Raw genomic sequence first — 27,425 nt, 5'->3', positions numbered from 1 at the left:
TGAAAACTCCTTTATCTACCCTGCCACTTCCTTTCCTTATTTCCTATTTTGTCTTTCTCCATAGCACTTCTCAACATTATCATACTATCTAAATTCTTATTGCTTGATTTATTGTCTCTCATGTTCCACTTCATGAATACAGGGGTTTTTGTCTTTTTGGTTACTGCACAGTGCCTGGCACATGGTAGGTAGATTCAATGCCAGTTCTCTTTGACTTAATAAAAGTTTACAATCCATAGGAGTAGGTAGTTAAGGATCTCTTAGCAAAATAGCATAACCATCGTTTCAAGTGGCTCACAGAGTGAACATATTAATAGCTCATATAGTGGATACTTCATGGCTTATATGTTCAGCTCCTCTCCTTCCTTCTGGTGGCAGTTGGCCCATTTTAGGGGCAACTGTTCCCCTCCCCATCTCTAACAAATGGTCCACTAGGAGTTCCATCTCACTCCCTGGCTGTGGGGGTGGGTATAGACCAAGCCAGACCCATCAGAGTACTTTCCCAGGACTCTTGAATCAGAATTAGTCAGGAAGGTGTGTGGTAGGAAGCTGTGTCCCTGTTACATGGAAAAGACTGTGTGCGGTAGTAAAGAATGAGTTACAGTGAGTCCTGCACATCCAGCCCGTGGTAACAGTCATCTTTCAGGCTCACACCACCCATGACCTTCCTGTAATTTGGCTATACAAGCCAGTTAATTTGCTTTTGCTCAAGCTATATTGAGTTGAGTTTCTGTCACTGCAAAAAGATTTCTGAATAATACAGTTTATTTGAAGCTGCAACTACCATCAGCAAATACATTGTAGGTAAATATTGTGCTAGGATATGTGGTAGAGGGAAGAATGGATAAATGAGACAGAGTCCATATTGTCAAGAGTCCTTGAGTCTAGACAGGAAGAGTTATACCCCCAAAATCCATTTTAAAGTGCCAAGTGAGCATTACAGATAATATATATGGGCCATGAGAAGGGGAAAACCACTGTGGCCTGAAGTGGTTAGAAAAGGTTTTATGGGAAAGGTGAAATTTGGGCTGGGGGTAGAAGGAAAGGTGAAACACCCATAAGCACACAAGATAGAGGAAAATACCCTGGGTAGGGGGAAATTACATGAACAAGGTTAACGGCTCAGGAATCATGTGCTTGAAGGAATCATGTGGGTTAGTTGTGGGAGATGGTTTATATGGTTTATAAAGTGCTCTCACATTCATTATCTCACATTTTCACAAGAATCCAGTAAGGTGGTTCTGAGCCATCCAATGACTTCCTTAAGGATGTATATAGCTCAGTAAGTGGCACATCTAGAACTTAAGCCAAATCTTTTGATTCAAGTGTAAGGCACTAAGTACCAGGTCAGAGTGAATTTTTATCATAATGGCAAAAGACATCAACTAATATTTAGCAATTTCCTATATTGTTAAATAAATTTTCTCAATTGTCTTTTCAAAATCTTGTGATGTGTTTGAATCAAGATCCAAACAAGGTTCACAAGTTGAATTTAGTGAATAGGTCTTGTAGGTCTCTTTTAAAACTTATAGGTTCACTTCCTACTTTTTTCCTTGCACTTTATTTGCAACATTCTAGATTTGGCAGCCTTCATCCTACTGGTGTCAATTCATATGTTCCTTTGTCCCTTTTATACCCTGGAAAATGTAGACTGTGATTAGATCTTGAGGTTTGGTTAGAGTCCAGTTTGTTTTGGCGGGGGGAATATTCCATCAGTGGTACTGTGTGCTTCTAGATGCATCACATCAGGTGGCATGCAATGTTTGGTCATTTCTCTTTTTGTTATCTTAAGATTGATCATTGTGTTTAGGTATTATCAGTCTGAGTCATTCATTATGAAGTCCCCCCTCAGTTTTTCACCTAATGGTTTTAGCAGCCATTGATAGAGATCATGTATTGTATAGCAGCCATTGATATTACCTAGTCCCATTGTAACAATTGTAGCTGCAAAATGGTGATATTCTGATTCTATAATTCCTTCTTCAGTTATAGGTTAGAATTCTTCTATAAAGAAGAATTTTTTCTTTTCTACATCAATTATTTGACTACCTGAAAAGGTAGAATAAATGTTTAATTCTTTTTCTTTATTTATAAGTTTTCAGAATAATGTGTATACTCCTAGCATACTCCAAAGGTGACCAATTAGTTGATGATGATGATGATGATGATGATGAAATCGTGGATTTTAATAATTTTGATATGTTAAATTCATTGCAATTACTATTCATTTTGATGCTCAGAAATTCCCATCTTTGGTCAATGGGAGCCCCTTCAATTTGGCTCCTGGGTCCTTTTTGTATGATCTCAACAATCTTTAATATCTTCCTTGCTTTCCAGGCTCATCTTATACATTTCCTGGTCCAGAACTGAAATCAGCCATTTCACAAAAAGCTCTAATTCCTTTTCATGGGAAATGGTATTTAGAGACAACAATCTGTGCCCTAGGGGTGTTCATTATTCCTAGGTAGGTCATTGTATCTAGGTCTTTTCAGCAGACAGAGAAAGGAAAGAAGTAGGTTTTACTTGTTTTTAAAGAAAAAACATATCCTGGATTCATGCTGAGATTTACAATTCAAATTTAAAACCACATGTTTTTTACTTAGCTTTAATTTTATATTTATATCTATTTTCTCTTGTTCTGAAAATCTGGAATCCTAAAGTGAATTATTTACTTGCTTTATCCTGTTTTATGCATATTTCAGAATAACAGTAGAATATTATTAACAATATAATTACTGAAAAACAGTTTAATCTTTCTACTTAAAGTTTGATGTTTTTTTAATCCTTAGGCTATATCTCACTAGAGTTATTAATCAAATTCCTATGTTTTAAAATCATTTGAGAGGCGTCTGGATGGCTCAGTTGGTTGAACGTCCAACTCTTGATTTTGGTCAGGTCATGATCTCAGGGTCCTGAGACTGAGCCCTGCATTGGGCTCTCTGCTGGGCATGGAGCCTGCTTAAGATTCTCTCTCTCCCTCTCCCTCTGCCCCTCTCCACCTCGCTCACGTGCACTCTCTCTCTCAAAAATAAATAAATAAATAAACAAAAAAATAAATAATAAATTAAAGTCATTTGAAATAATTCTTCCCTATGTGATTAAGCCACCAAACTGATATACAGGCTTCACTGTTTTATTTACTTTCAATTCTTAAGGATTGCATTTTTCTATTTGATTAATTTTGCTTTATGACTATATAAAGCATTTCCATTGTTCCAAGGTAAAAAATTATAAAATAAGGTATATTCAAAGGAGTCTTGCTTTAGTCCTGTCTTCTCCATTTTATTTCCTCTCTCATTATAAGAAACCATTGTTAATTTTTGTTATCTCACATTTTAAAAATATGTAAGGAATAAGTATATATAATCAAATAATCTCCCCTTTCTCAAATAAAATGGAATATACTATACATAGTATTCTGCACCTTTTTTCCCCATTTAATAATATGCTTTGTAGATCATGCCACAATAGAACATAGAAATATCTCTCATTCCTTTTCATAGCTGCTTGGTCATCTATTGTGTATTTTAATAATAATAAACTCCATAATTCACTTAACCAGTCCCCTATTGATAGACATTTGGGTTGCTTCCAGTTCTTTGTTAATATAAATAGTGTTGCAATTAATAGTCTTGTGCAGACATCCTTTCCTACTTTTGCCAAGGTTTCTATGGTATAGATTCTTACAAGTGGGCTAGGCTGTTCAAAGACCAAATTTATACGTAATTTTGCTTAGATATTGCCAAATTCCCTTCCATAGGGTTGTACCATTTTGCATTTCTAATGGCAATGTTTGAGTGATTACTTCTTCATGGCCCCACTAACAGTATATTGTCAAACTTTTGGATTTTTGCTTGAAAAATGGCATCTCGGCTTAATTGTATTTTACATCTTTCTTATTACACTCCATTTAAGGTTTTTAATTCCCTAACACAGTTCCTGGCTGTGTTATTCTTTGAATCCATAAAAGTATAAAGTGGTATTTTAGGAAAATTAATCTAGCTGCAGAATACAGAGTAGTTTAGAATATGGAGAGAACAGAGACAAGGGGCACTCATGAATTTCAGGACACAAGATCAAGTCCTAAGAAAAACAACTTTATTTTTCTACAATTCCCATATTACATTTCCTCTTCTCAAGTGTGGGAGCACTAATTTAATAATCTCTGTCAATTCAGATTTTGCCCTATTCCTCAACCACTGAGATTATTTCTGAATTCCAGGGAATGTGGGGGTGGGGGGGAGGGGTATTGGGAAATGGAGTCAGGTTCTTGGTCATCATTTGCCCATCTGACCACCCACTGAGATGCACCCCCCCCCACACCACTCCTGGCAGGTCCTCAGTCATGGAGCCAAGGAGGTTACAGCTTGTATATGACCTTCACTTTCATCCAGAAGGCTTTTATTGATTGTCACTTAGCTCTTTCATTCCTCTTTTGGGAACCTAAGGAAATCTGACTGTTCTCCCACATGTCTTGGAGTTCACAGGAGACTGGGAGGACAACTGAGGTCTTCCAGAGACCCATGTAGCCATTTCTAGTCCTCAGCACCTCTAGTCCTCAGCCACACGGAGAGTCGCTTTGGGAACTGGGTTTGAACCCAAGCCTCCCGACCCCATTTTGTCTCCTCTGAAATCTATCTAGGGCTCAGCTTGGGTGTGGAATAAAGGCACAGTTTCTTCTCAGAAACCCTCCAGTTTCTCCCCTTCCACACCTTCCCCAAGGCCCAGCATAGGAGTATTTATCTCCCGGGGAAGAGGATGTGATAGGGTTCTTCCTCTGACTGAGCACCTCGTCCTCAGGACTGATCACTGGCTTTTGAAATTCAAAAGCCAAGAACCTGACTGTTCAGTTTTAAGTTCTAACAATGCTTTCTTGAAGCAATGGGCGGATGCCTCACAGTCAAGTTTGAATGGGAGAGGGCCAGAAGGGAAATAAAGGAATGGTGGGGGGTGGGCGCAGGGGGGAGTTAATATCTCCAAATATTATCCCAGTGACATCAGTTAAGAGCATATAACAATGGCCAGGTATGACGTGGTGACAGGTGGAATGAGATATTGGCTGAAGTTTGGGGGCTGACTGATGAAAGCGGGAAGGAGAAAGATTCAAGAATGAGGCTGGGATTTGGAGCTGCCCCCGCAGAAGAGCGACAGGCAGGGACTGAAATGAGGCCAGCTGGAGGGTGGGGCATGCTGATTCGGGAGAAAGAGAGTGCACTTGGCTCCAGGCTTGGGTGAGACGTAGAGGTGACAGTCAAACCCAGGAGAGGGGTTGAGATCCCTGCTTTCTAGAGGAAGAGACAGAGAGAGCGAGAGAGCGAGAGAGCACATTGCTGAGGTCCCAGGGCTGAGTCTTGGGCCGCTTCCACAGGTAAGGGAGGGGACACAAACAGGACAGCTCAGAGGAGCCAAGTCTTTGCTGGGCCAAGCATCATGTAAACACACCTTTTGTCCCAGGACATGGTCTCACCCTGGACACCTGAGAGGAGGATTCATTTCAGAACATCTCATAAATATAGCAGCTGGTCTCTATGTGCATCTGACTGTCCATCTGCTGCCCCAGCAGGCAACACCAGGGCCATGTCATTTACAGTTATGCATCCTAAGGAATACATGAAATTGTAACTTTTTTTTCCCCTCCAGATACAATTGTCCCTAGAAGTAGGGCTGGTTTACTTTCTATTTAATGTAACAAACATTCGCTGTGCAGCTCACATGCACAGAGCACGGTACAGTGCTATTGCATGGAACAGAAGTTGCAAATTGCTAGCTCACAATCTCTATCTGACGCAAAGACTTCTATCGTTTAGCCTGCATGATGTTTGTTTTGCTTTTATTTTTAACTAGTTGCCAAAATATAAAAACCAAGACATTTTACCTAAAAATGTGAATTTCAAGCTCTTCTTGAAAGATCTATTTGACTGCTGTGGGCCTGCATTCCCACATGGCAGAAGCAGCCAGAGCGGTGGAGTGCCTGCTCTCTCAAACAGGCAGGCCCCTCCCACCTCACAATAGAGCCACCTGTTCTTCATCTCTCATTGAGACTTCTGGCCTAACTCCTGTGGTCCTTGGTATCTGAAACTCCCGGCTTGTTGCTTCAACCCACTAGCTTCGGTAGTAAACAGACATAGACTCTATTCTTGACTCAGCCACCTACCGGTGACCTTGGGCAAGTTACTTTATTCCCTGAAGGCTCAGTCTCTCCTTCAGAATGGTAATGATAATAATGCCTACCTCCCAGGGTTCGAGCAGGTAAGATAGTTCTTATGCAGAAACTGCTTAGCAAGTGGCAGCTATCCCTATTAAAGATGGCTGAGACAAATTCCCTGCTGACGGGATTCTGCGGTGATCCAAGGCAGACGTGGCCTTAAGGAGAGTAGAGTCCATGCGAGGAAGGTCGGGAGCAGGCGGAGCCCCTCAGGCTGTGGGTGGGGGAAGGCTTCCTGAGTGAGGAGGAGGCTTTGGGGCCTGGCTTTCTTTGTTCTGTGGGAGGCAGGCAGCCCAGCTGGGGCCTGCATGGACTTTGAAACCCCGCCATGCAGGACAGAGCCCAAGCCCTGGGAAGGCTGGCCCCCACCCCAGCAGGCCGCCTCTCTGCTGTGATTCCAGGAACTGGGCCCTATCAGTTGGGCCCAGTTTCAGGAGTTGTTTCTTGCCATTTCCCCTCAGTCATGTGGCCGCTGGCGTGGACAAAGTGGGAGGGAATGTGATTAGCTCTCAGGCTGCCTTCCAGGCAGGGGGAGTGGGAATGTGTCTCAGATTGGAGAATGGTTAGAATGTGGAAGGGGAATGTGGGAATCCTGGGGGAACTGGGCAGACCCCACCTCAGTGAGCCGCCTGGGCAGGTCTCTCAGGTCAGAGAGCTGAAAAGTGACCTCCCCTCAGGTCCCTGACCCAGACTCCTCCCTCCCTCATCTCAGAAACACAGACTGTCCTGGGAAGGCTTGTTTCTGGGCTGGAAAAGGCAGCCTGAACCCTGAGGCTTTTTCTCACACCATCCAGGCTTGGGAAGTTTTCGCCTGACCTCCCCTGCCTTCTGGGGGCCCGGGCTGGGAAGAAAGTGTGCCTTTTAAACACAAATAGACATGTAGACTGTGATAATTTAGAATGCTGCTCATCACCAAATGTCAAAATCATGTGCATTTATGCAGAACATCTTTCTTATGTACAACGGGCATACCAAGCACCATGTTCGTTTTCCAGCCCTGCTTCTGAGGCAGGGAGAAGTGATCTGCTACTGACGGGGCAAAAGGCACAGTAAGGCCAACATGCTGCTCAGAGCCACCCAGAGGGTCCCTGCAGGAACGCAGTTCGAACCGGGGGCTCCTGACCCGGTTCTGCACGCAGTTCACCAACTCCTCCTCCCCCACAAGTCCGCACCTTCATTTCTTTGAAAAGGGTGGAGGTTCTTCCCTTTGAGGGTGAGGTCAGTGAGGTACTCACTTGGGCACAAAATTTAAGAGGGAGGAGAAAAAAATGTAACACTGAAGATAAATGATATTTTAATGCAATATATTTTTTAAATAAAAATTAATGCCAAAAAAATCAAATTTCTAAGTAAAGGCAAGATCTGACTCCACGCTTGCATGACCCACCTCATTCACCTCTCCTGGTCCCAGCCCTGCTGAAATACGTTGTACCCAGAACCCGTGTGGAGCACAGGAAACATGGGCTATGGTGTCAAACAGACAAGGATTCCACCCTGCTGTTTACCAGCTGGGCCACTTTAGGGTAAGTGACTGACACTCTTTGAGCCTCTGTATCCTCATCTTTAAAATGGGGGTCAGTGTTCTCCAGAGAAACAGAAACAACAGGATGTGTATGTGTGTTGGGGGTGGTGTGTATTATACATGTTATATAATTATATGTATGTTCTATATATAAAAATTTCACATATATAAATATACATCTATACATGTATATATAATTTATGTAAGCTTATGTATATGTAATTTATGTATATAATTATATATATAAATTTATATAAATATGACTTATGTATATATTTCATATATATAAATTTTGTATATATAAAATTTCATAATATAAATATACACATATGTACATATAGATTTATTATAAGGAATTGGCTTATGTGATTATGGAGGCTGAGAAGTCCAGACCCAAGAGAGCCAATGGTATAGAGTTCCCATCAAAATCCAAAGGCCTGCAGGGGCACCTGGGTGCCTCAGTCAGTTGAACAGCCTTTTCGTGCTTTCGGCTCAGATCATGATTTCTGGTCCTGGGATTGGCCCCATCTTGGGCTCCCTGTTCAGTGGGGAGTCTGCTTCAGGATTCTCTCTCTCCTCTGCCCCTCCTCCCACTCGCTCGCTCATGCATGCGCACACACTCTCTCTCTCTCTCAAATAAATAAATCTTAGAAGAAGAAAAAATCCAAAGGCCTGAGAACTAGGAAGGGCAATGGTGTAAGTTTTAGTCTGAGGCAGGAGAAGACTAATGTCCCATCTCAGAGACCGTTCAGCAGAGAATTCTTTCCTACTCAGCCTTTTGTTTTACTCAGGCCTTCAACACACACGGTAAGGCCCATCCACACTGGGGAAGGCAATCTGCTTCACTCCATCTACTGATTTAAGTGTTAATCTTCTCCAGAAACAGCCTCACAAACACACCCAGAAATAATATTTAACCAAATATGTGGGCATCTCATGGCCAAGTCAAGATGACATACAAAATCCACTCTCACAAATACCTACCTGAAAAGTTGTGGTAACGGCTAAAGCAGGGACGGTACACAAAATGCCCTGCATGGACCTGGTACACAGGAGGTGATCAATAAATGCTGGTTCTCATCCCCATAGTTTCCCACCAGATTTTTGTTTTTCTCTCTCTTAGTTTCACAGGAGACATTATAAACTAGAAACTCTTCACTTTAGCCCCTAGCCAAAGTGCCTGCACATGGCAGATGAGCTGTGTATGTTTGTTGATACCAGACTGAGTATGGATTGAGTATGGGAAGCAAATTGATCCGGAACTATTAATGAAGTGATCAGTGAAGAAGATGGGATTGGGAGGAGTGGCAGGGGTTCAACCAAAGGCTAGAATATAGTTCCCAGGGCCCCTGGGGTAGAAATGTGGGTCCAAAAAGATAGTAAAATTAAAAATACATACAACAATCTGAGGGAAGTATTTCCAACTTATACGATAGACATAAGATTGATTTACTTACTATTGTGTGCTTTTAGAAACTTACAAGAAAAAGATGAAGAATACCCAACGAGAAAATGAGCAACACATATAGACAGGTAAGTCACGATGAAGAAATGCAAAGGACTAAGAATGCCATGAAGGCATGTTCAACTTTACCAATAATCAAAGAAATGCAAATTTTTCATGTACCTAAATACAACTTTTTAAAAAAATTATAATTCTTGGTACTAGTAAGAGTTGGAAGCAACAAGCAATCTCACATTGCTGAAAGGAGAATATACAGATATGATTTTTCTGGAGGTCATCTTGAATAAAAAGCCTTAAAACTGAGCAAACTCTTTGACTCGGTAATGACGTTCCTTAAAATAACATCTGTCCTGAGATAGTAATAGAAGATGTGAGCAAAAATGGTAGTAGAAATTCTTTAGTAGGACATTTTATAATAATTTTGCCTTCAGAATTAAAGAATGGAGGGTCTGATTATCCTGGGGAGTAGGGGAGTGTGGTGTGGGTGACCCTGCACCTGTGACTTCTGGAGCTATTGTGTCCAGTTCTCTCGTCCTGGGGCACTTGAAGGAGGAATGAGGGTAGAGGCAGATTCCCAGCTGAACCACAAGTCACTGCTAACCAAGGTGGCCAGAGCATTGTGGGAGGGATTCATGAGACGTGGTGTGGGTTTTGGCAGCATTTGCTCTACTTGAAGTGATACTAGTAAAGAACAGAGTTTTGGAGTAGAATAATGGCATCGTCTCATACTCCAGGGGCTGAGAGGAAACCTGCTAATAACTATTCTGAGCTAATTATTCCCTAATGGTCAAATAGTGCTTATGTATCTTAGTGGTCGCATTTAGGGAAGTTATGTAAACAGATCAGCCCATTATTCGGGGAATATCAAATCAACTCTTGAGTTAAACATATTTTTATGAAGTCTATTTTTCCTTGTAGGAATTTTTTAGCAGCTGGGAATCCAGATGCTAATTATTCTAGAGGCCCCTCAGATATTAACCCCTGAGCTATTTGGCTTACCCAAACCATGCTTTCCCCCATACACATACCTGAGCAAGGTAAGGAGCAGACCAGCTGAGACCAACACCCAGTGAACCCACAAACCTGGGTTCTGCGATACCTCCAGCAGCCAGGGCTTGGAGCCTGTGTAGACCTGGTTATTCCCCAGCTTCCTCTTCCTGTCTACCCCACCCCAAAATAACACGGAGCTCTCGGTGGTGTTTTCATGCCAATCTCTGAGCTTTGATAGGATTGCAAAAGGCCAACGTAGTCAAGGAGGCCAAAGCCCACTGATGAAGAGATGTCCTATCCTCCCCATATTGTGGGGAGCTGTCCTTTATAGGTAGGACAGTTGTTGGCCAGTAATGCTCAATTAGTGGTTTTTCCAACCTGGGCCCTCCCAGTCCTAAATAGGCCAGGGAAGGAAGTAGAGTCTCTATAATCAAAATCATGATGATTGATGGTGATGAAGAGGAGAATGTTGATAAAGATAACTACCATTTACTGAGTGCGCACTCCTACTATGTGTCAGGCAGTAGGTGAAGGGCTTTATACATATTACCTCATATTATTCTCACAATCTGAGCACTATTCTTAGATCCATCTTGGGGATGAGGGAACTAAAGCTTAAGAAATGTAAATAATTTGCCTGAGGCACAGCTAGTAGGTGGCAAAGTTAAAAATATGAACCCAGATCTATCTGACTCTGGATCCAAGCTCTTAACCACCTAATGATATTGATCTTGAAACATGCAAGAGAAAACCAATAAGGAGGAGGGGATGAGCAAAGTGCTTGCTCTCTCTCTCTCTCTCTCTCTCTCACACACACACACACATACACACACACACACACACACACAAAGGACCAAGTAACTCTTCAGGAACCCAAATCCTGGAGATCTTTATTTAGCTCCTGATTGCAAAAGGTGGCCCCTTTTGCAAGCCAACAGACTGTTCAGGATGGATGTCTTGGCTGAATGTGATTAGGGGTTGGGAGATTGGCTCCTCAGTCTTACCATATCCTTCCACCCTCTAAATACATTCCCCTTCCTTTCCTGGACTACTTTCAGTCAGTGAAGCGCAGCTCATTCTCGAATCTGTGGCTTCTCTGGAGCAGATCTACTTTTCTCCTCAGCTTCCCTCTGGATCTGAAGGACCCATGTGACTTCATGCAGTCCCGCTGCGGAAGATTCCTCTTAGGAAGTAAGCTGGGCACCTGGCAGGTGTGCTCACTGGCTTGACCCTTCCGTCCCTGAATAAACAACTTCCCCACAAGAGCCTAGGAGAGAATCCGCGCCACTTGAACCTTATCAGATGCGAAAGAAACACATTTCCCTCCCTGAGGCCTGCATTGTCTACATTCTGCAAAGAGTCAACTGTGGAGATGTGGCAGAGGCTAGGAGTCTCCTGAGGGCCAAACCTAATCAATGTCCCTACTGATGACTCATGGTCCAGAGACTGGAACTGCTTTCAGCCTGTAAAAGGAAGAGGGTTGGGTGGGCCTTTCAAACTTTTGTCCACATGACGGAGATGCCACAAATCACCTTCTTCCAGTGCTCCCAGTGCCTGTTGGTGTAACAGCATACATAAATTGTGTAGAGAGTATTTTTTTTTCTTTTTAAAATGATTTGAGGATTTCTTAGACTTAAACTTTGAATAAATAATCCATTAATATGGTATATAGATATGTTGGGCTCCAGCTCCATGTGCGATGGAGAAAGTGTGCTTCACCCTTTCCTTCACACTGACTATAAAGCCTGAGTAGAATTCGTGGAAGATGATTTGAAGATGGAGCAAAGCCAGTAGCAACAGGCAGATGGGGGAAGAACATCAGAATTCAGAGTACCGTGGAATCACACCAGTGCTGAGTTCACATTTCTTCCCATCGGTGACATAGGACATGGATTCAAAGCATCCAGAAACCCGGAAGAAAGCCCTGGTGAGCAGAGAGTTCCAGGAGAAGCTCCTCTTCAAGGGCTGGGCAAAGGTACTCCTAATGCTCCCGAGAGAATAGAAAAATCCCAATGTATTTTCTCTTATTTCTCTTCTCTTATGCCCCAGCCCTCCAGCAATCTGGTGGTTGCAACAGCAGTAACAACCCACTAGAACCCACGAGACTCAAAACTCTGAGGAAGGGGAGTCTTCTCTGGGAGAACTACAGTTCCAAGAAGAGGAGACAAAAAACAAAACAGGAAATAACAAGTGTTGGTGAGGATGTGGGGGAATTGGAACCCATGTGCACTGTTGGTGGGGATGTAAAATCGTACAGCTTCTGTGGAGAACACTAGAGCAGTTCCTCAAAAAATTAAAAATAGAAATACCATTTGATCCAGAAATTCCACATCTGAGTAGATACCTCAAAGAACTGGAAACAGGGTCTTGAAGAAATGTTTATACACCCACGTTCACAACAGCACCAGTTAGTTGCTGATGGGGCTATGGGACGACTAAAACTCTCATACATTGCTGGCAGGAGTGCAAAATGGTCCAGCCCCAGTGAAAGATGTTTCAGTTTTTCATCAAGTGAAATATATCCCTATGACCCAATAATCACACACCGGCATATCTACCCTAAAGAAATGAAAATGTATGTCTACACAGAAACCTGTACACACGCATTTACAGCAGGTCTATTTGTAATTGCTCCGTGCTGGAAACAAGCCAAATGTCCTTAAATGGGTAGGGGGGGTGAATCTGTATTGCATCCATACATACAAAGGAATGCACTTTTGATCCACGCAACAATTCGGATGAGTCCCAAAGATATTATGCTGAGTGGGGAAAAAAAGCAGTCTCAAAAGGTTACACACTGGGGCGCCTGGGTGGCTCAGTTGGTTAAGCGTCTGCCTTCGGCTCAGGTCATGACCCCGGGGTCCTGGGATCAAGCCCCGCATCGGGCTCCCTGCTCAGAGGGAAGCCTGCTTCTCCCTCTCCCACTCCCCCTGCTTGTGTTCCCTCTCTCGCTGTCTCTTTCTCTCTGTCAATTAAATAAATAAATAAAATCTTTAAAAAAAAAAAAAAAAGGTCCCACACTACACGATTACATTAACATGATATTCTTGAAAAGACAAGATTATTAGGATGGAGAATAAATGAGTGATTGCCACGGGTTAAAGTTAGTGGGATGTGGTGGCATTAAAGGGATAGCATAGTATTTTGTGGTTATGGAATTGTTTAGTATCCCAATTATGGTAGTATCATATGAATCCATACATGTGTTAAAATTGATAGAGCTCTATTTTTTTATTAACATATAATGTATTATTTGTTTCAGGGGTACAGGTCTGTGGCTCATCAGTCTTACACAATTCACAGCGCTCACCACAACACATACCCTCCCCAATGTCCATCGAACTCTATTTTTTTAAAAGACTCAAAAAAGGGTCATTTTTATTATATAGTAATTTTAAAAATAAAAAGTAAAAAAGTGTGAAATGAAGTCTTCCTCCCACCCTTCCATTCACCCTATTCCTGCCCACACCCTCTTCCAGAGATATCCACTCTTACTAGTTGCGTATGCATCCTTCCAGAGTTTCTTTATGTATATATAAACAAGCATGAATATCACTTTCATTTTCCTTTACTTTCTCACAAAAGTGACAGTTTACATAGTATTTATTTTACTTAATAATATATCCTGTGCTCTCCCCACATCAGCTGTAGAGAACAACTCTTTGGCTCCTAAATTCTGGAAGAAGCTTTTGTTGCAGCCTTGGATTTGGTTTAGCATGCAAAATCCTTGAGGAAGAAGGATTTGTTCTCTAGGACTGACTGCACGCCAGGGCCAGGGAGGTCTATTTACTGAAGTGTTCAGCCAGGTACCTGGTACACAGAGGCCCACTGCCCGCTGTGCCAAGCCTAAGTTACTGCCAGTGATAAATGCTCAGATTCAAACTGCTATTGTCTCAGACTGCCTGGCTTATCTGGTAAATATTTGTTGCACAAATGGCTTCATTTTAGTGTGGGTTGGAAGGGAACGCAGGCGCTCCCATCCAAATCCTGGGCCCTGGCTGTCCACTCTGCAAAGCCATCAGATACCAGAGGCTAGTGTCTGGACCCCTGACTTAGACAAACTGACCATTCCCATGGCCAGGCTACCTCGGTCCCCTAACACCTGCCATGCAGTTGGTCATACCAGACAACCCATATCTCCCCAACACACTTTTCCCAGATGCTTTTTAATTCCAGTGTTTGACCTTCACTGATCCTCAACCTTCTTCTCTTGCTAAAACCTGTAATATGTTTCCTTCATCACACTCCCCAGAATTACTGGATATTTGAAAAATAACACAAATTTTTGGTTAACAGGAACTCTTGATCAAACCTAGACAACAATCGCTGCTGTTCTGAGCACACTCCTCCAATGTGGGTGGAGGATCTAAATTCTTGATTCTCAGTGCTGGACTGATTATTCCATTTTAGATCTAGAGAAACAGAGGCCCCATAACTTAATAATATGCAAAGAGATGACACAGTGTGGGAGAGTGAGAAGAAAGAAAGAGTATAGGTTTCAGAGTCAGATATTCAAGATCTGAGGTCAAATTCTAGCTCTGGTACTTTCTAGCTGTGTGACTTTGACACACAGCTTAGGGTTTCTGAGATTCAGTTTTCTCATTTATAAAATCCATGGGGTGGTTATAGGGCTGGAGGGACAAGATATATAAAACAGAAGCCGTGGTACCTGGCACATTGCTGGTGTTCAAAAAAAGTGCAGATATTACCATTTTGTGTCTTTAGACAGGAATTTCTACCAACCTTTTCAGGCTATGAGGTGGCATGGTGAAATGTAATGGTCAAGCATGCCGGCAGTCCATGTTCACTGTGAGTACATAATGCTATAACTATTAGCAAGATACTTAATCTCTCTTGGCCTCAGTTTTCTTATCTGTGAAAACTGGCACGAAAATAGTATCCACCTTACAGAGTTGTGACAATTCAGTAAGATAATGAAGAGTAGTGCCCAACACATACAAAGTGTTCAGTAGATATCAAGAATGCAAGAGAAGAAGCAAGACCAGGAGCCTCTGTTGTCGTATCTGCCAAGGACCCACTGGCTCAAACAGTCATGCACAAAGTGTACTCTATTCACAGTGGGAGGAAATGTATCTTGCACAGTAAAGGGTATAGATATATAATCCTATTCCAAGGGAGTAAAGATTGGGAGCAATTTACCACAGATGCCTGGGACTTTGACCCTGGCTGTTAATGGCATGGATCTGGTTCAGACACATGACCACATAAACAGCAGTAATATAACAGTAATAATAACCCCTGCCATTTCTGTAGCTCCAACTATGGTGGGAAGGGCCATTCTCAGGAAATAGGAATAAGAGCTGGGCAGACAATTCATTTGTGACTCTCTGTCTCTCCCCTCATATAATGCTGTAATTCATGGTGTGGCCGGTTCCATTTCAGGGACATAAAGATGAAATAATAACAACAACGATGATAAAAGTAATCGTAATAATATTTTTGGTTACTCTCTATGTCAGGCACTTCATGCATACTATCTCATTTAATCCTCATAATAACCTCATGATGTGGGTGTTATCTTTCTCATATTGTAGATGAGGACACCAAGGCTTTGAGACCAAGTGGCTTTCCCAAAGTCATCTAGCTGGTGGGGTGCAGAGCTGGAATTTGGACTCTTTGAATCTGAAATCTTTCTTCTCATTTTCCTGCTCTTCCTATTCTCTGTGCACCACACACATTCTCAAGTGCCTCTGTTTTCCAGACCTAGAGCAGAGTGAATGTCCTAGACCCTCTGCCTACACTGGGTGGTGGGGGATACATAATTATAGCAAAGATACTGGTGCTTACATTAAAGGAAATTGTATTGCTCAGATTTATGAAGGATGTTCTGAGCTAAGAGTTGAATAAAAAGCCCACCTGGGAGATGGGTATCCACATGCTGAGGTCTGTCTTGTCTTACAGGATGGGGGAGGTGCTGGCAGGGCCGTGGAGCCTTGACTGAAGGATCTGGGAGCCTACCCAGCTGATGGCTGAGGTGCCAGGCTCTGGAACTCGGAGGCTGCCCAGAAGAGCTTCTGTATTAGTTTCCTAGGGCTGTAACAAAGGAGCACAGATTGCGTTTAAAACATCGAACATTTACCCTCTGATGATTCTTCTAGGCAGAAGTCTGAAGTCAAGGAGTCAGCAGGGCCATGCTCTCACTGAGATGAGGTAGAATCCTCCCTTGCTACTTCTGAGCATCTGATGCTAGCTGGCAGTCCTTGGTGTTCCTTGACTTGCAGCTGCATCACTCCTGTCTCTGCTCTGTCTTCACATGGTGTTCTCCCCTTTGTTGGTGTCTGTGTCCATATTGTCCTCCCTTACAAGGGCACGGGTCACATTGGATTAAGGCCTACCCCCATCTTAACTTGATTTCATTGGCAAGGACCCTATTTCCAAATAAGGTCACGTTCACAGGCACTGGGCATTAGAACTTCAACGTGCCTTTTGGGAGGACACAATTCAACCCATAACACCAGCCATGACCTACAACTTGGGTGGGGTAAACATATTGCCTCAGAGTAAGTATTTCCTATGAGCCTTCATTGCAGCTGAGACAAGGGTTCTTCCAGGTGGCCCTTGGACAACTTAAAAAGCATAATCCAGAGAGGTCAGGCTATATAGTTCCGTTCTCCTGCAGGTGTGGGATCATCCCTCACTTTGTGACTGAAGACTTGCCAGGTCCTGGAAACATCTGGGAAATGTTTTTGTTGAGGAGAGTTAAACATCTGAAGAAAATAATAGAATGACATTCCTGCCTGGTGGCTCCCCTCTGCTTTCGCCCTGCCTCCCACTGCACTGTGGTCTGCTGGCCTAGAAAGAACGTGGGCTTTCGAGGGAAAGGGTGACCCCCGTCACTCACTAGTTGTTTAGTTGTAGGAGTATTATTTCACCTCCTGGAGCCTCTCTTTACCTCATCTGTCAAAATGGGACCTTAAAGGGGCTCATGGGTGGCTCAGTCAGTTGAGTGTCCGACTCTTGATTTCGGCTCAGGTCATGATCTCAAGGTCATGAGATCAAGACCTGCATTGGGCTCCACGCTCAGTGTGGAGTCTGTGTGAGATTCTCTCTCTCCTTCTCCTTCTGCCGCTCCCTCCGCTTGAGCTCTCTCTCTCTAAAATAAATAAATAAAATCTAAAAAAAAAAAAATGGGACTTTCAATACTTACTCAGAGTTGTAGTGACAATGAAATGGTATAATGCACAGAGAAGTGTACATATAGTAAGTGTTCAGTGGAGTGTCTTTTTCCTTCCCATCCCTGTCCTTAGTAGATAGGATCAGAAGAATGGATATACCAGTTATCACTTCACTAGTTCAATTCAACAAATGTTTATTGAGCACCTACTGTATATATGGCTTTGTGCTGGGTCTGGGACTACAACAAATTATAAGATCTTTTCTTTCTTTTCTTTTCTTTTTTTTTTTTTTGAGAGAGAGAGAGAGAGAGGGAGTGCCTAAGTGCATGCAGGTGGGGAGAGGAGCAGAGGGAGAGGGTGTGGAGGGTACACAGGGTCTGCACAGGGTAGGGGGAGGAGCAGAGGGAGAGGGAGAGAATCTTAAGCAGACTCCCAGACTCTGCACTGAGCATGGAGCTGATCTCATGACCCTGAGATCATGACCTGAGCCGAAATCAAGAGGCGGGCGCTTAACCAACTGAGCTACCCAGGTGCCCCAAGATCAATTCTTCAGATCACACAACCAAGTAAAAATATAGTAAGCTCCATCCTATTCTCTTTAGCATAGTTCAATTTCTCAGGCACAAAACAAGCCAGTTTTGATGAAAGGACCCAGTCATTTCATTATATAAGACTCTGAAGCTTGGGGTGAGGGTTAAAGCCAGTGTTCTTTGAAGTCACACACACACACACACTGTAGGCCAGGAAGTCTGTGGTCTCAGAACATATTTTAACAGGCTTTAAGTTCCTGGTCCAATAACCTGAGAATGCTGATGCAAGTCTGGTCCCTGCCCAACACTTGAAGACCTGGGAGAACCAGGGCTCCCGAGAGCTAGTGGTATTAGGGAAGTTCTTCATAGGCCATGGAAACAAAGAGGATCTATTGCTTATTCTTGGTCTGTAAAAAAATCAGAATCCCATTTTTTATTTTTGACTGCTGACAGTTTTCAAGCGCCATCACCCTCTTTCCCCTTCTGTTCCACACTGGGGCAAGCTGATAAGAAGGGCCAGGCGCACAGGTGCATGTTCCTTTAGCATCAATGGGAAGTTCGAGCTCCACAAGCCCTTGCTGGCAGGAGCCCTCACTCCAGCCCCACCCCCTAACCACCATAAAATCCAAGCCTTTTTCAGATCTTCTTGGGAGCCTGCCCTGCTCCCCCTAGAAACTTTCTTTATGTGAGTAATAACCTTTTTAATACCCCCTTGGTGCATGTGTGGTGTCATCCATCTCAACATCTGAACCAAGTTTTGGGTGGGGGTACATCCCGTCTCTATGGAGTGACTCAACACAGCCTCTTTTGTTTTATCTCTAAGGCTTGTGATGCTCCAACAGGTCTGGAATTACTTCTGATTCCTTCACTGGGCCCCTCCTCCTCCCTGCAGGGAGTTCCCAGGGCAGAACAGGCCCTCACCAAAATTGTGTGGGACTTAAAGTTTATTTTGTGGGGTCCCAAGCCTGCCCTTTGTTTTTTTTCCCCTTCAGTTCATTCCTCTCACATCCCTCAGCTGCTAAGTCCTTTAGCATCCTGCCCCACATCCATTCTTTTATTTAAAAAGGCACTGAGAAAAGGATCTGAATAACTCCTTTCCACCAAGGTCTGAATGACTTCTCAATTGGAATACATTTCTTTTTTTTTTTTTAAGATTTTATTTATTTATTTGACAGAGAGATAGAGAGAGAGCACAAGTAGGCAGAGAGGCAGGCAGAGGAAGAGGGAGAAGCAGGCTCCCCGCCTAGCAGGGAGCCTGATGCAGGACTCGATCCCAGGACCCTGGGATCATGACTTGAGCTGAAGGCTGCCGCTTAACTGACTGAGCCACCCGGGTGCCCCTAAATTTGAATACATTTCTTTTGTGGAAGATAACCCTCAATAGTTTCAGCAAAAGGACTCACTTGTTAATGGTGGAATTGTAGGCATAGGCAATAGGATAAGCCTCTGCATAGTTAGGATCCTCACTCTCAAACATCTCTTCAACTCTCCAGCTAAAATTTCACAATTAGGGCTTCACTTCTTTGGTTCACAGCTTAATTCTTCTTCCCAAAGGCAACTCCTCCTCCTCCTTTAGTAATTGATACCCAATGTACGCACAATTATCATGTCCTTTCCTGAGGGCAGAATTTTAGGGGAAGGGATGGGGAGATCAGGGGCATGTTGGTTAATCTCAGGTGGCAGGAACTAGGCAGAAACTTCATTGGGGAAAAGGTTACAGGGCCCAGCAAGAATGGTCAGAGGCCTGGAAATTCTGGTATGTCCTGATTTCCAGGGACCTTAGGCATGCCTAGTGACACAAAGCACAAAAGAAGTTTGACCTAGAGAATGTTAGTACTGCCAATGTCCTTAGAGGCCACCAGTCCAACCTCACACTTTCACAGATAAGGAAACCAGCATTCAGAGAAGTACTCTATCCAAGGTCACTGAGGGTCTGATACCAGAAGTAGGAATCAGATCTCCTGCCTCTGAGGTGGCATCATCAGGATTGAAGTGCATCACAATTAATCTGTTACAAACAATCAAGAATGGTCTTTGTGAGTGAATTGTTTTTCAAATACATTACTGGCACTCACTTGTATTTCTGTTGTGCTTTCATGAATGCAGAAGAAGTGAGTATTCCACTCCCTGGAACTGGCCTAGCCTTGGTTACATCCATGCAAGTGTGGTGTGCATAGAAACACCGCGGTGTGTTTGAGAGGATGTGTGGGTGTGACAGCAGATACAGGGTGGAAACCCGAGTGCTACCATGTCAACATAGCAGGGAATGGGGGGGCCTTTGTCCCCCTCCATTGGACAGCTTCTCCCTCAAACCTTGCAATTCTAAACACATACTGAGTGTTCCTCTTTCCTCTCAATTATGTAAAAAGGTTATGAGGGGCTCAGGGTCCTTGATTTAGGGGAATAATAGGGATTGCTTAAGGAAAAAGTCTGGCTCTTTCCAAATCCATCACATTCAGAGGAAGCCATGGCAATAAGTTGTTGCCTCAACACCCCAGGCCAGACCACCAGCAAAGGAAAATAGGCTGTCGCCCTTTTGGGTTTCTCTCTCAGTAACCTGAGGTAATTTTCACCTCTTTTAGGGCCCAACATATTGAGTCTCATAAGACTCAGGCAGGATTTCCAAGTTAAACAAGGGAGAGAGGGCACGGTCCTCCCCACTGTTGTTTTCCTGTTATTCTGACCCCTGTGGAGTGTCCTGGGGCCATAGCTGGAGCTGTCATGACACAGTGCAGATGTGAGTGGATGGAGTCAAAGAAAGCCGATAACCAAAGTGTACAGCCCACTGCTTCTGAAATAGACACATACATGTGTCTATATGTGTTTGCTTTTCCTACAAAAACTTCAATTAGCAAGAAAAATTACAAGTGACCATAATCTTCCAGCATGAAAGGGAGCCTGCGTGCTAGTGCTGGATGTTTCAAGTCAATCAGCTTCCTTTGCCAATGTGGTTCCCATTAGTCCGAGAGCTGCCCGGAAAGGCTGTCTCGTTTCACCTGCTTCCTCTGATGGAGGCCTACAGTTGCCTTGTTGCCATGGGAATCACGAAGGGATGGCTGGCCCTGGTCTGAACCCCGGCAGCCCGGAGAGGGCGGAAGATGCCCCGCTCCAGCTCTAAGTGCCTGGAGATGTGACACCTGGGTCACAGCAGCCATTCAATAGCCAAGTTGACTGTGTAAGTCCGGAGCTATGGAGCAGTTGTTGACCCTCAGCCCTGAGGTTCAGCAGGACTAAATAAGATTTCTAAGGGTTTACCATCCTTGTCAGCTTCCCCTTGTCAGTTTTCCTGTTGCTCCTGGGAGTTCCTAGCCAGAGGAAGCAGAGTGGAAGGGGGAGCTATCCAAAGTCTTCTACCCCTACTTGCTCACTCCCATCCACTCTTGCCCAACACCTCCCTCCCACCCCCCACCCAGGATTATTCTAAAGCAGGGTTAATGGGATGGAGTAAACTTTCTTTTTTTTTTTTTTCTTTAAACTTTGGCAACTGCTGCCTACTTTTTGTTCAAATTTAGCTGATGTTTATTGAGTACCTATTATGTGCTAGGCATTGTGCTAAGTGCTTTCACAATTATAATCTCACATGATCTTTATGACAACCCTGCAAGGGAGGATTATTATCCCCATTTTACAGACGGAAGGATTCTGAGATCAGATGGGGACCTGAATGTCTTGAAGGTTAGAAGATGGAAATGGAGGGCCATCAACACTTTTGAGGACAAATAAACATGGATTCCAGCCACAGCTTTGTCTTTTACTGGCTGTGTGACATGGGCAAGTTTCTCAAGTTCTGAGCCTCAGTGTCCTGATTGGCAAACACGGATTGCCTTATAGGGCCATGGAGATTAACTGGAAAATACACATATAGTTAGCACCCTAGTTAGTGCCTAGCACCTAGTAGATGCTAAATAAATTAGGTGATGATGATTCTTGGAAAGAGATCTAATAGATGAGTACAGGATGAAATTGAGGAGGGAGATGTTGGAGATGGGCACTGGAGGAAAGAAGCCTATGTTCTGTCTAACATTTTCAACAGAAGTGAATGAGAGGGGGTTGAACATGGATAGATAAATCTGTCAATAAAACAGAACAGAAAACCCAGAAATAGATCAAACATAAATTGGACTTTAGTTTATGATAGAGGAAGCATTATAAATTAGTGGAGAAATTATGAGACATTCAATAAATATGTTAGGACAACTGGCTTCCTATGTGGAAAAAAATTACATTAGACTCCTACCTCACACCACACCCAAAAATAAACTCCAGATGGTTTAAAGACCTAAATGCTTGAGGGAATGTTTTTATGATGGGGAGGTAGGGAAGGGTTTATTTTACAAGACATGAGAATCAGAAATCAAAAAGGGAAACGTCAAATTTTAAAACTTCTGAAAAAAAGTTAAAAGGCAAGTCATAAAAAATTGATATTTGAAATACATAAAGAAATTCTTTAAGTCAATTAAAAAAATCCTTTAAGTCAATTTTAAGCCCAACAATAACAAAATGAGTAAAGACTTTAAACCAAAAATTTACAGAAGAACGCTGCATATCCAACATACATGGGAAAAGATGTCTGGGCCTCACTAATAAACAGGGATATTCAATCTAAGCAACAAAATTCAATTTCATGTTTTTAGCTTGGTAAAAAATGAAAAATTATGACAATACCAAGTATTGATAAAAATGCAAGGAAACAGGAGAATTCACCAGGTAGGTAAAATCATTTTGGAGAACAATTTTGGCAAACTCTAATAAAATTGCAAATACGCATACCCAACTGAACTGGACGAACACCCCACTTCTGGAATGTATCCTAGAGAAAATTTGTACTTGTTTTATAAACACTGCCTATAGAAACCAAAAAACCCCTGAAACCACAAAATGCCCACCAGTGAAAATTTGGATAAAATGAGTAAATGATGGAGCATCCATATGATGGAATATTACACAGCAACCAGAATGCATGGATCCCATCTATATGTAGCAGTAAAGCCAGATCTAGACAACACAACGTTGAAAGATAAAAGCAAGTTGCAGAATATATGTAGAATATGATACCAGTTTTCATACAAGTTTAAAGGCATGGAACAAGGTTATATACTGTTTATCAATACCTGAATGTATAGTGAAAATGTAAAGAGAAGGACAGGGGACACACAGAACTCATCACTGATGACTTTGGGAAGGAAAGGAGGGGAACAGGTCTGGTGTGAGGGCCCAGAGTATTTTAATTCTGTGATGCTTCAATTCTTTTTAAAAAGATCTGAAGTGGGGTGCCTGGGTGGCTCAGTCAGTTAAGCCACAGGCTCTTGATTTTGGCTCAGGTTGTGATCTCAGGGCTATGGAATCGAGCCTGGAGTCAGGCTCAGCTGGGAGTCTGTCCTAGATTCTCTCTCTCCCCTCTGGCCCCCCACTCTAAAAATAAGTAAGTAAATCTTTTAAAAAGATCTGAAGTAAATTTTTAAAAAGTAAGCATTTGTTCATTTTGGGTGGCAGGCACATAATTCTTTCAGGGTTCTGTTTTGTTTTTGTTTTTTTTCCTTAAAAATAAGCAGATCTGGGATCACTCTCCCTCACTTCTTTTCATCAAGGAATAAGGGTCAGGAGTCCCATTAGTCATGGGAGAAACTTCCTGGTGGACCTCTTTATCTTGTCTCTGAGAGTGTCTTTTCTTCCCAGGGCTCCTGGCTTTATCAAGGAATTCAACCTGTCTATAGAGTTCTTCTAGAACTTCTAGTAGGCGTAATGTTAAAAGCAAAGCATCCATTCTAGTGATCTTGGTGGAAAAATTATATAATTTGAAAAGTGCAGTGAGTCAAGCTCTGAAGTTAAAACTGAAGGACTATTGCGTCAGTATGGTCACAACAGGAAACAGAATTCACCCCCAGAAGGCTCGGAGACTATTACAGAAGCGTGGGCAGGGTTATGGGAACACACAGGAACGGTGAGGCACCCAGAGATCAGCAGCGTGGGAAGTCATTACCACCCCAGGGCTGGGGGGCGGGGGAAGAGAAGGAACGGTGTGACTGTGTCCCAGTGAAAACTGAAACTACCCCGTAGGGACTGCCTGGTGGAAACCTGAGTCATGGAAGCACTCAACAAAAGCCGGAGACTGGACCAACGCAGAGAGAGCATACGGAACAGGTGAGAAATACCCTGACCGATCTTTCCTCCCAGCCTCCAACCTCTTCCGGGTGCCTCCCATTGGCTAAACCCCATCGGAACCAGTTACAAGGGATTCTGGGAGATGTAGTCCACTTGGGGGGGTCAGTCCCCTGAGGCTCAGAGTAAGGAAGAGCCAGCTTGGGGGTGCGAGCAAATGGTAACTAACCAGCCTAAGAGCTAGAAAAATCCCAGTCATGGAGTTAGTGAGTGATAGTCACACATTTTAGCTTGGAAGAATAGAAAAAAGAGACCTGGGCCTGCTGCCTTTGGAGAGAGGTAGGTTAAGGAAGTAGAAACCAGAGAGGAAAAAGGAGTAGGGCTCTTGCTACACCTCTGGGAAAAGAGGCTGGCAGACCTCACTAGGCCCAGGGTGAGGGACAGAAGTGAGGGTGCAGAGGCTTTAAGGTGGGCCCAGAAGGAGTTGGTGGTCAGTGGCTATCAAGCCCCATCTGTTTCCTCCAAGTGGGAATTAGTAGATAGCCATGGTTGCTGAGTGTGCAGATATGGAAGAAGCAGGTGAGTAGGAGGGAGAAGGGCCTTGTGTGAGACCCAGCATCAGCAGGTAGGAACCACCAAGAGCACCCTTCAGCCTGAGGCTGCCTGGGGCCCCATGGAAAACAGTGCTTATCCTACTAACCAGGCTCCAGACGGCCTAGAGATACCTTCCGGAACCCAGGCTGGCTACCTCCCCCAGTAGCCCTTCAGCAGACAGAGTGACACCCACCAACTCATTAAGGAGATTTCTCTTCACTTCCAGCTCCTCTGCTAAGGTCTGGTTGGCTTGCCTGAGACACAGAGAGGAGCAATGGGGGACAGTTCAGGCCAGGGCCCCATCTGAGCTTTTCTGTACTCCTTTCCTGTCCCCATCAGCACTTTCCTAGTATCTGATGGGGTGGGTGAATTTAAAGGCTCCATGGTTTAGCAATGGCCAGTGGTGGGCTCCTCTCTTGGCCGTGACATTTCTGTGGGGTTAGGACTTCCATTCACCCCATCCGGAGGCTGCTCTAGTCAGGGAGACAAAGAATATCAGTCTCTTAAATGTGAAAGGGTGGCTCTCAGCCTTCTTGGGGGCCCCAAGTCCTAACCATGAAGTGCCGTAGTTATCCATCCACAAGACTCTATGCTCTTTGAGGACTGAAGCTGAATTTGGGTTTTTAAAAATATTTTTCATTCCCACAGCACATACCCAGCTCGGACACTTTAATTTAATCCGGTCCATCTCCTTCCTTTCAGAGATAAGGTGACAAAGGCCCAGTGAAGGTAAGCACATTTCCTAGGGGAACACAGTGAGGACAGAGCCTCTACTGGAACCCGAGCCCCCGTTCCTTGTCTACTGCTCTTTCTACTCAGGCAGCATGACTCTGTCCTCATTGCTCTAAGTGACTTCCTCGGGGAGCCTTTCCACCAGGTGAGAGGCATAACATCTGGTTTCGCACGTTTCCTGACTGATGGCTTCCCGGCTAAACACAGATGGGCTCTTCCTGGCATAGAGCTGGGTGCCATGGAAAGCTCTGAACTCAATTTTTTATAGGAAAATGTGTGCTGCCAACTCAGGCTCCCTGGGGGACATTTTAGCTGTATGACTCATGGGATATTCAGAGATCCTGCTCCTTTTAAGGGTGATCTATTTACAAGCATGTGTAGGTTTTTAGAATTTTACAGTAATTTGTGGGGAGGGTGGAGTATATATTCAGAATGTATGGGTCTTTCCCGGACTATAAATAAAATGTGTGTTTGTGTGTATGTGTGTGTGTGTGTGAGAGAGAGAGAGAGAGGGAGAGAGAGAGAGAGAATTATGTAGGAGCTTTCTAGAAACAGATAGCTAACTCTTTGCAGATCCAAAAGGATTTTCTGCAAATTAGACCTTCAGAGTATCCTTCTTGGTTTGCTGAGGTGCTGGTTGAGGGGGCAGACATAGGGAAGAGATGGGACTAAGTGAAGGCAGGAGCCTCTCCCGCGAAGCCTGGGCTTAGCCGTGATTCTGATAGTAATTCAGGCGGAAGCATCATACTCTTTTTCCTCTTTATCCCAATTGCTAAAACTGCCCCACAGGACACTCTGTGGGAGGCAGAAAGAGCTGATGGTCCCCTCCTGTAAGTGGCCCTTGCCCTACATCTGGCAAGGGATGGATGTCATTCCAGCAACCCTTGTGGTGAATCAGCTAGATGCCCAGAGATTTTGCTGGATGGAAGCAGACTTCATCCAGGAAAGGTACTTCCAAGTGCCCCCTCATCACCCTGGTTCCTCCAAAGGACAGTGGGACTGTCCTGACCTCCGGGGAGGGGAGTTTGAGTTTGATGAGCAAGATGATGGAGGAAGGACCAGCAGGCCTGTCACAACCAGCCTAGCTTAGCCTGGAAAGGAGGTGTGCAGACACTCAGTCACTCTAAGAAAAAGCCTTAGAGCCTTTCTCTTTCCCCCCACCCCATCCAATCCATCACAAGTCCTGTTAGGGCTAGCTCCAATGAAGATCCCAAACCTGTGTGTCTCCTCCCATCTTCCCACTGAGGTACCTTCGTCCAAGCTCATTTTGGTGTTCTCCCACAAGGGGCCTGCCGACTCTAAAAGGGGTTCTGAATTCCTTCCAAACCACTCTCCTTTGTTCTTTTCTAAGAACATCTCTTCCTGGGCCAATCTGCCTTCAAACAGCCTGTGGGAAGGAACACTTTTGCACGAGCCTCCCCCAGAAGGACCTCTGCCACCCAGAATCCAATCTAACTGGCTCCACTAAGGAGATTGCATGGCATCTGCACAGCCAGCTCCAGTTTACAGAGGACTCAAGCTGGCAGCAAGGACCAAGCTGAGATCACTAAGTCCTTGGGACTGGCTGGAGTTCAGAATGCTCTATTGCTTGATCCGAGAAGCAACAGACCTCACCCGTGGCTCTCTTGTCCTGAAACCACAGGGCCACATTCTGAAAGCCTCTTCCCACAGCTCACTCCAGCCTGATCAGACCAGCAAAACCACTTCATTTCTAGATCTCTTCTACAACCAGCATGCCAGGGGTAAAACAGCCAACGTCCTGATGAAATGTACAACACTGACACAAGATATGTTGTCAACACAGCAGGGGAAGTAGAGGTGGGCATCTTTAAGGCAACTCAAAGAGATAAAGTCTGTTCAGCCTTCTTGTTACAATCCTAATTATAGCTCACATTTATTGTGATACTTACCTTGTGTCGGGCACTGTTGTACACACCTCATTAGCTCATTTACTCCTCTCAACAACCCTGAGAGATAGACAGATATTGTTACTGTCCACATTCTACAGATGAGGACACTGAGGCACAGAGAAGTTAAGTGACTCTCCCAAGGTCTGCTGAATCAGCAAGTGGCAGGCAGCCGAGCATGAGTCTGTGTTCTTACTTTATATATATATATATATATATATATATATATATATATATATATATAT

Source organism: Mirounga leonina, unplaced genomic scaffold, assembly GCF_011800145.1.
Source record: "Mirounga leonina isolate KUSES-001 unplaced genomic scaffold, KU_Mleo_1.0 Mir_165, whole genome shotgun sequence".
NCBI classification, from domain to species: domain Eukaryota; kingdom Metazoa; phylum Chordata; class Mammalia; order Carnivora; family Phocidae; genus Mirounga; species Mirounga leonina.
Note: the sequence above shows the minus strand (reverse complement) of the source record.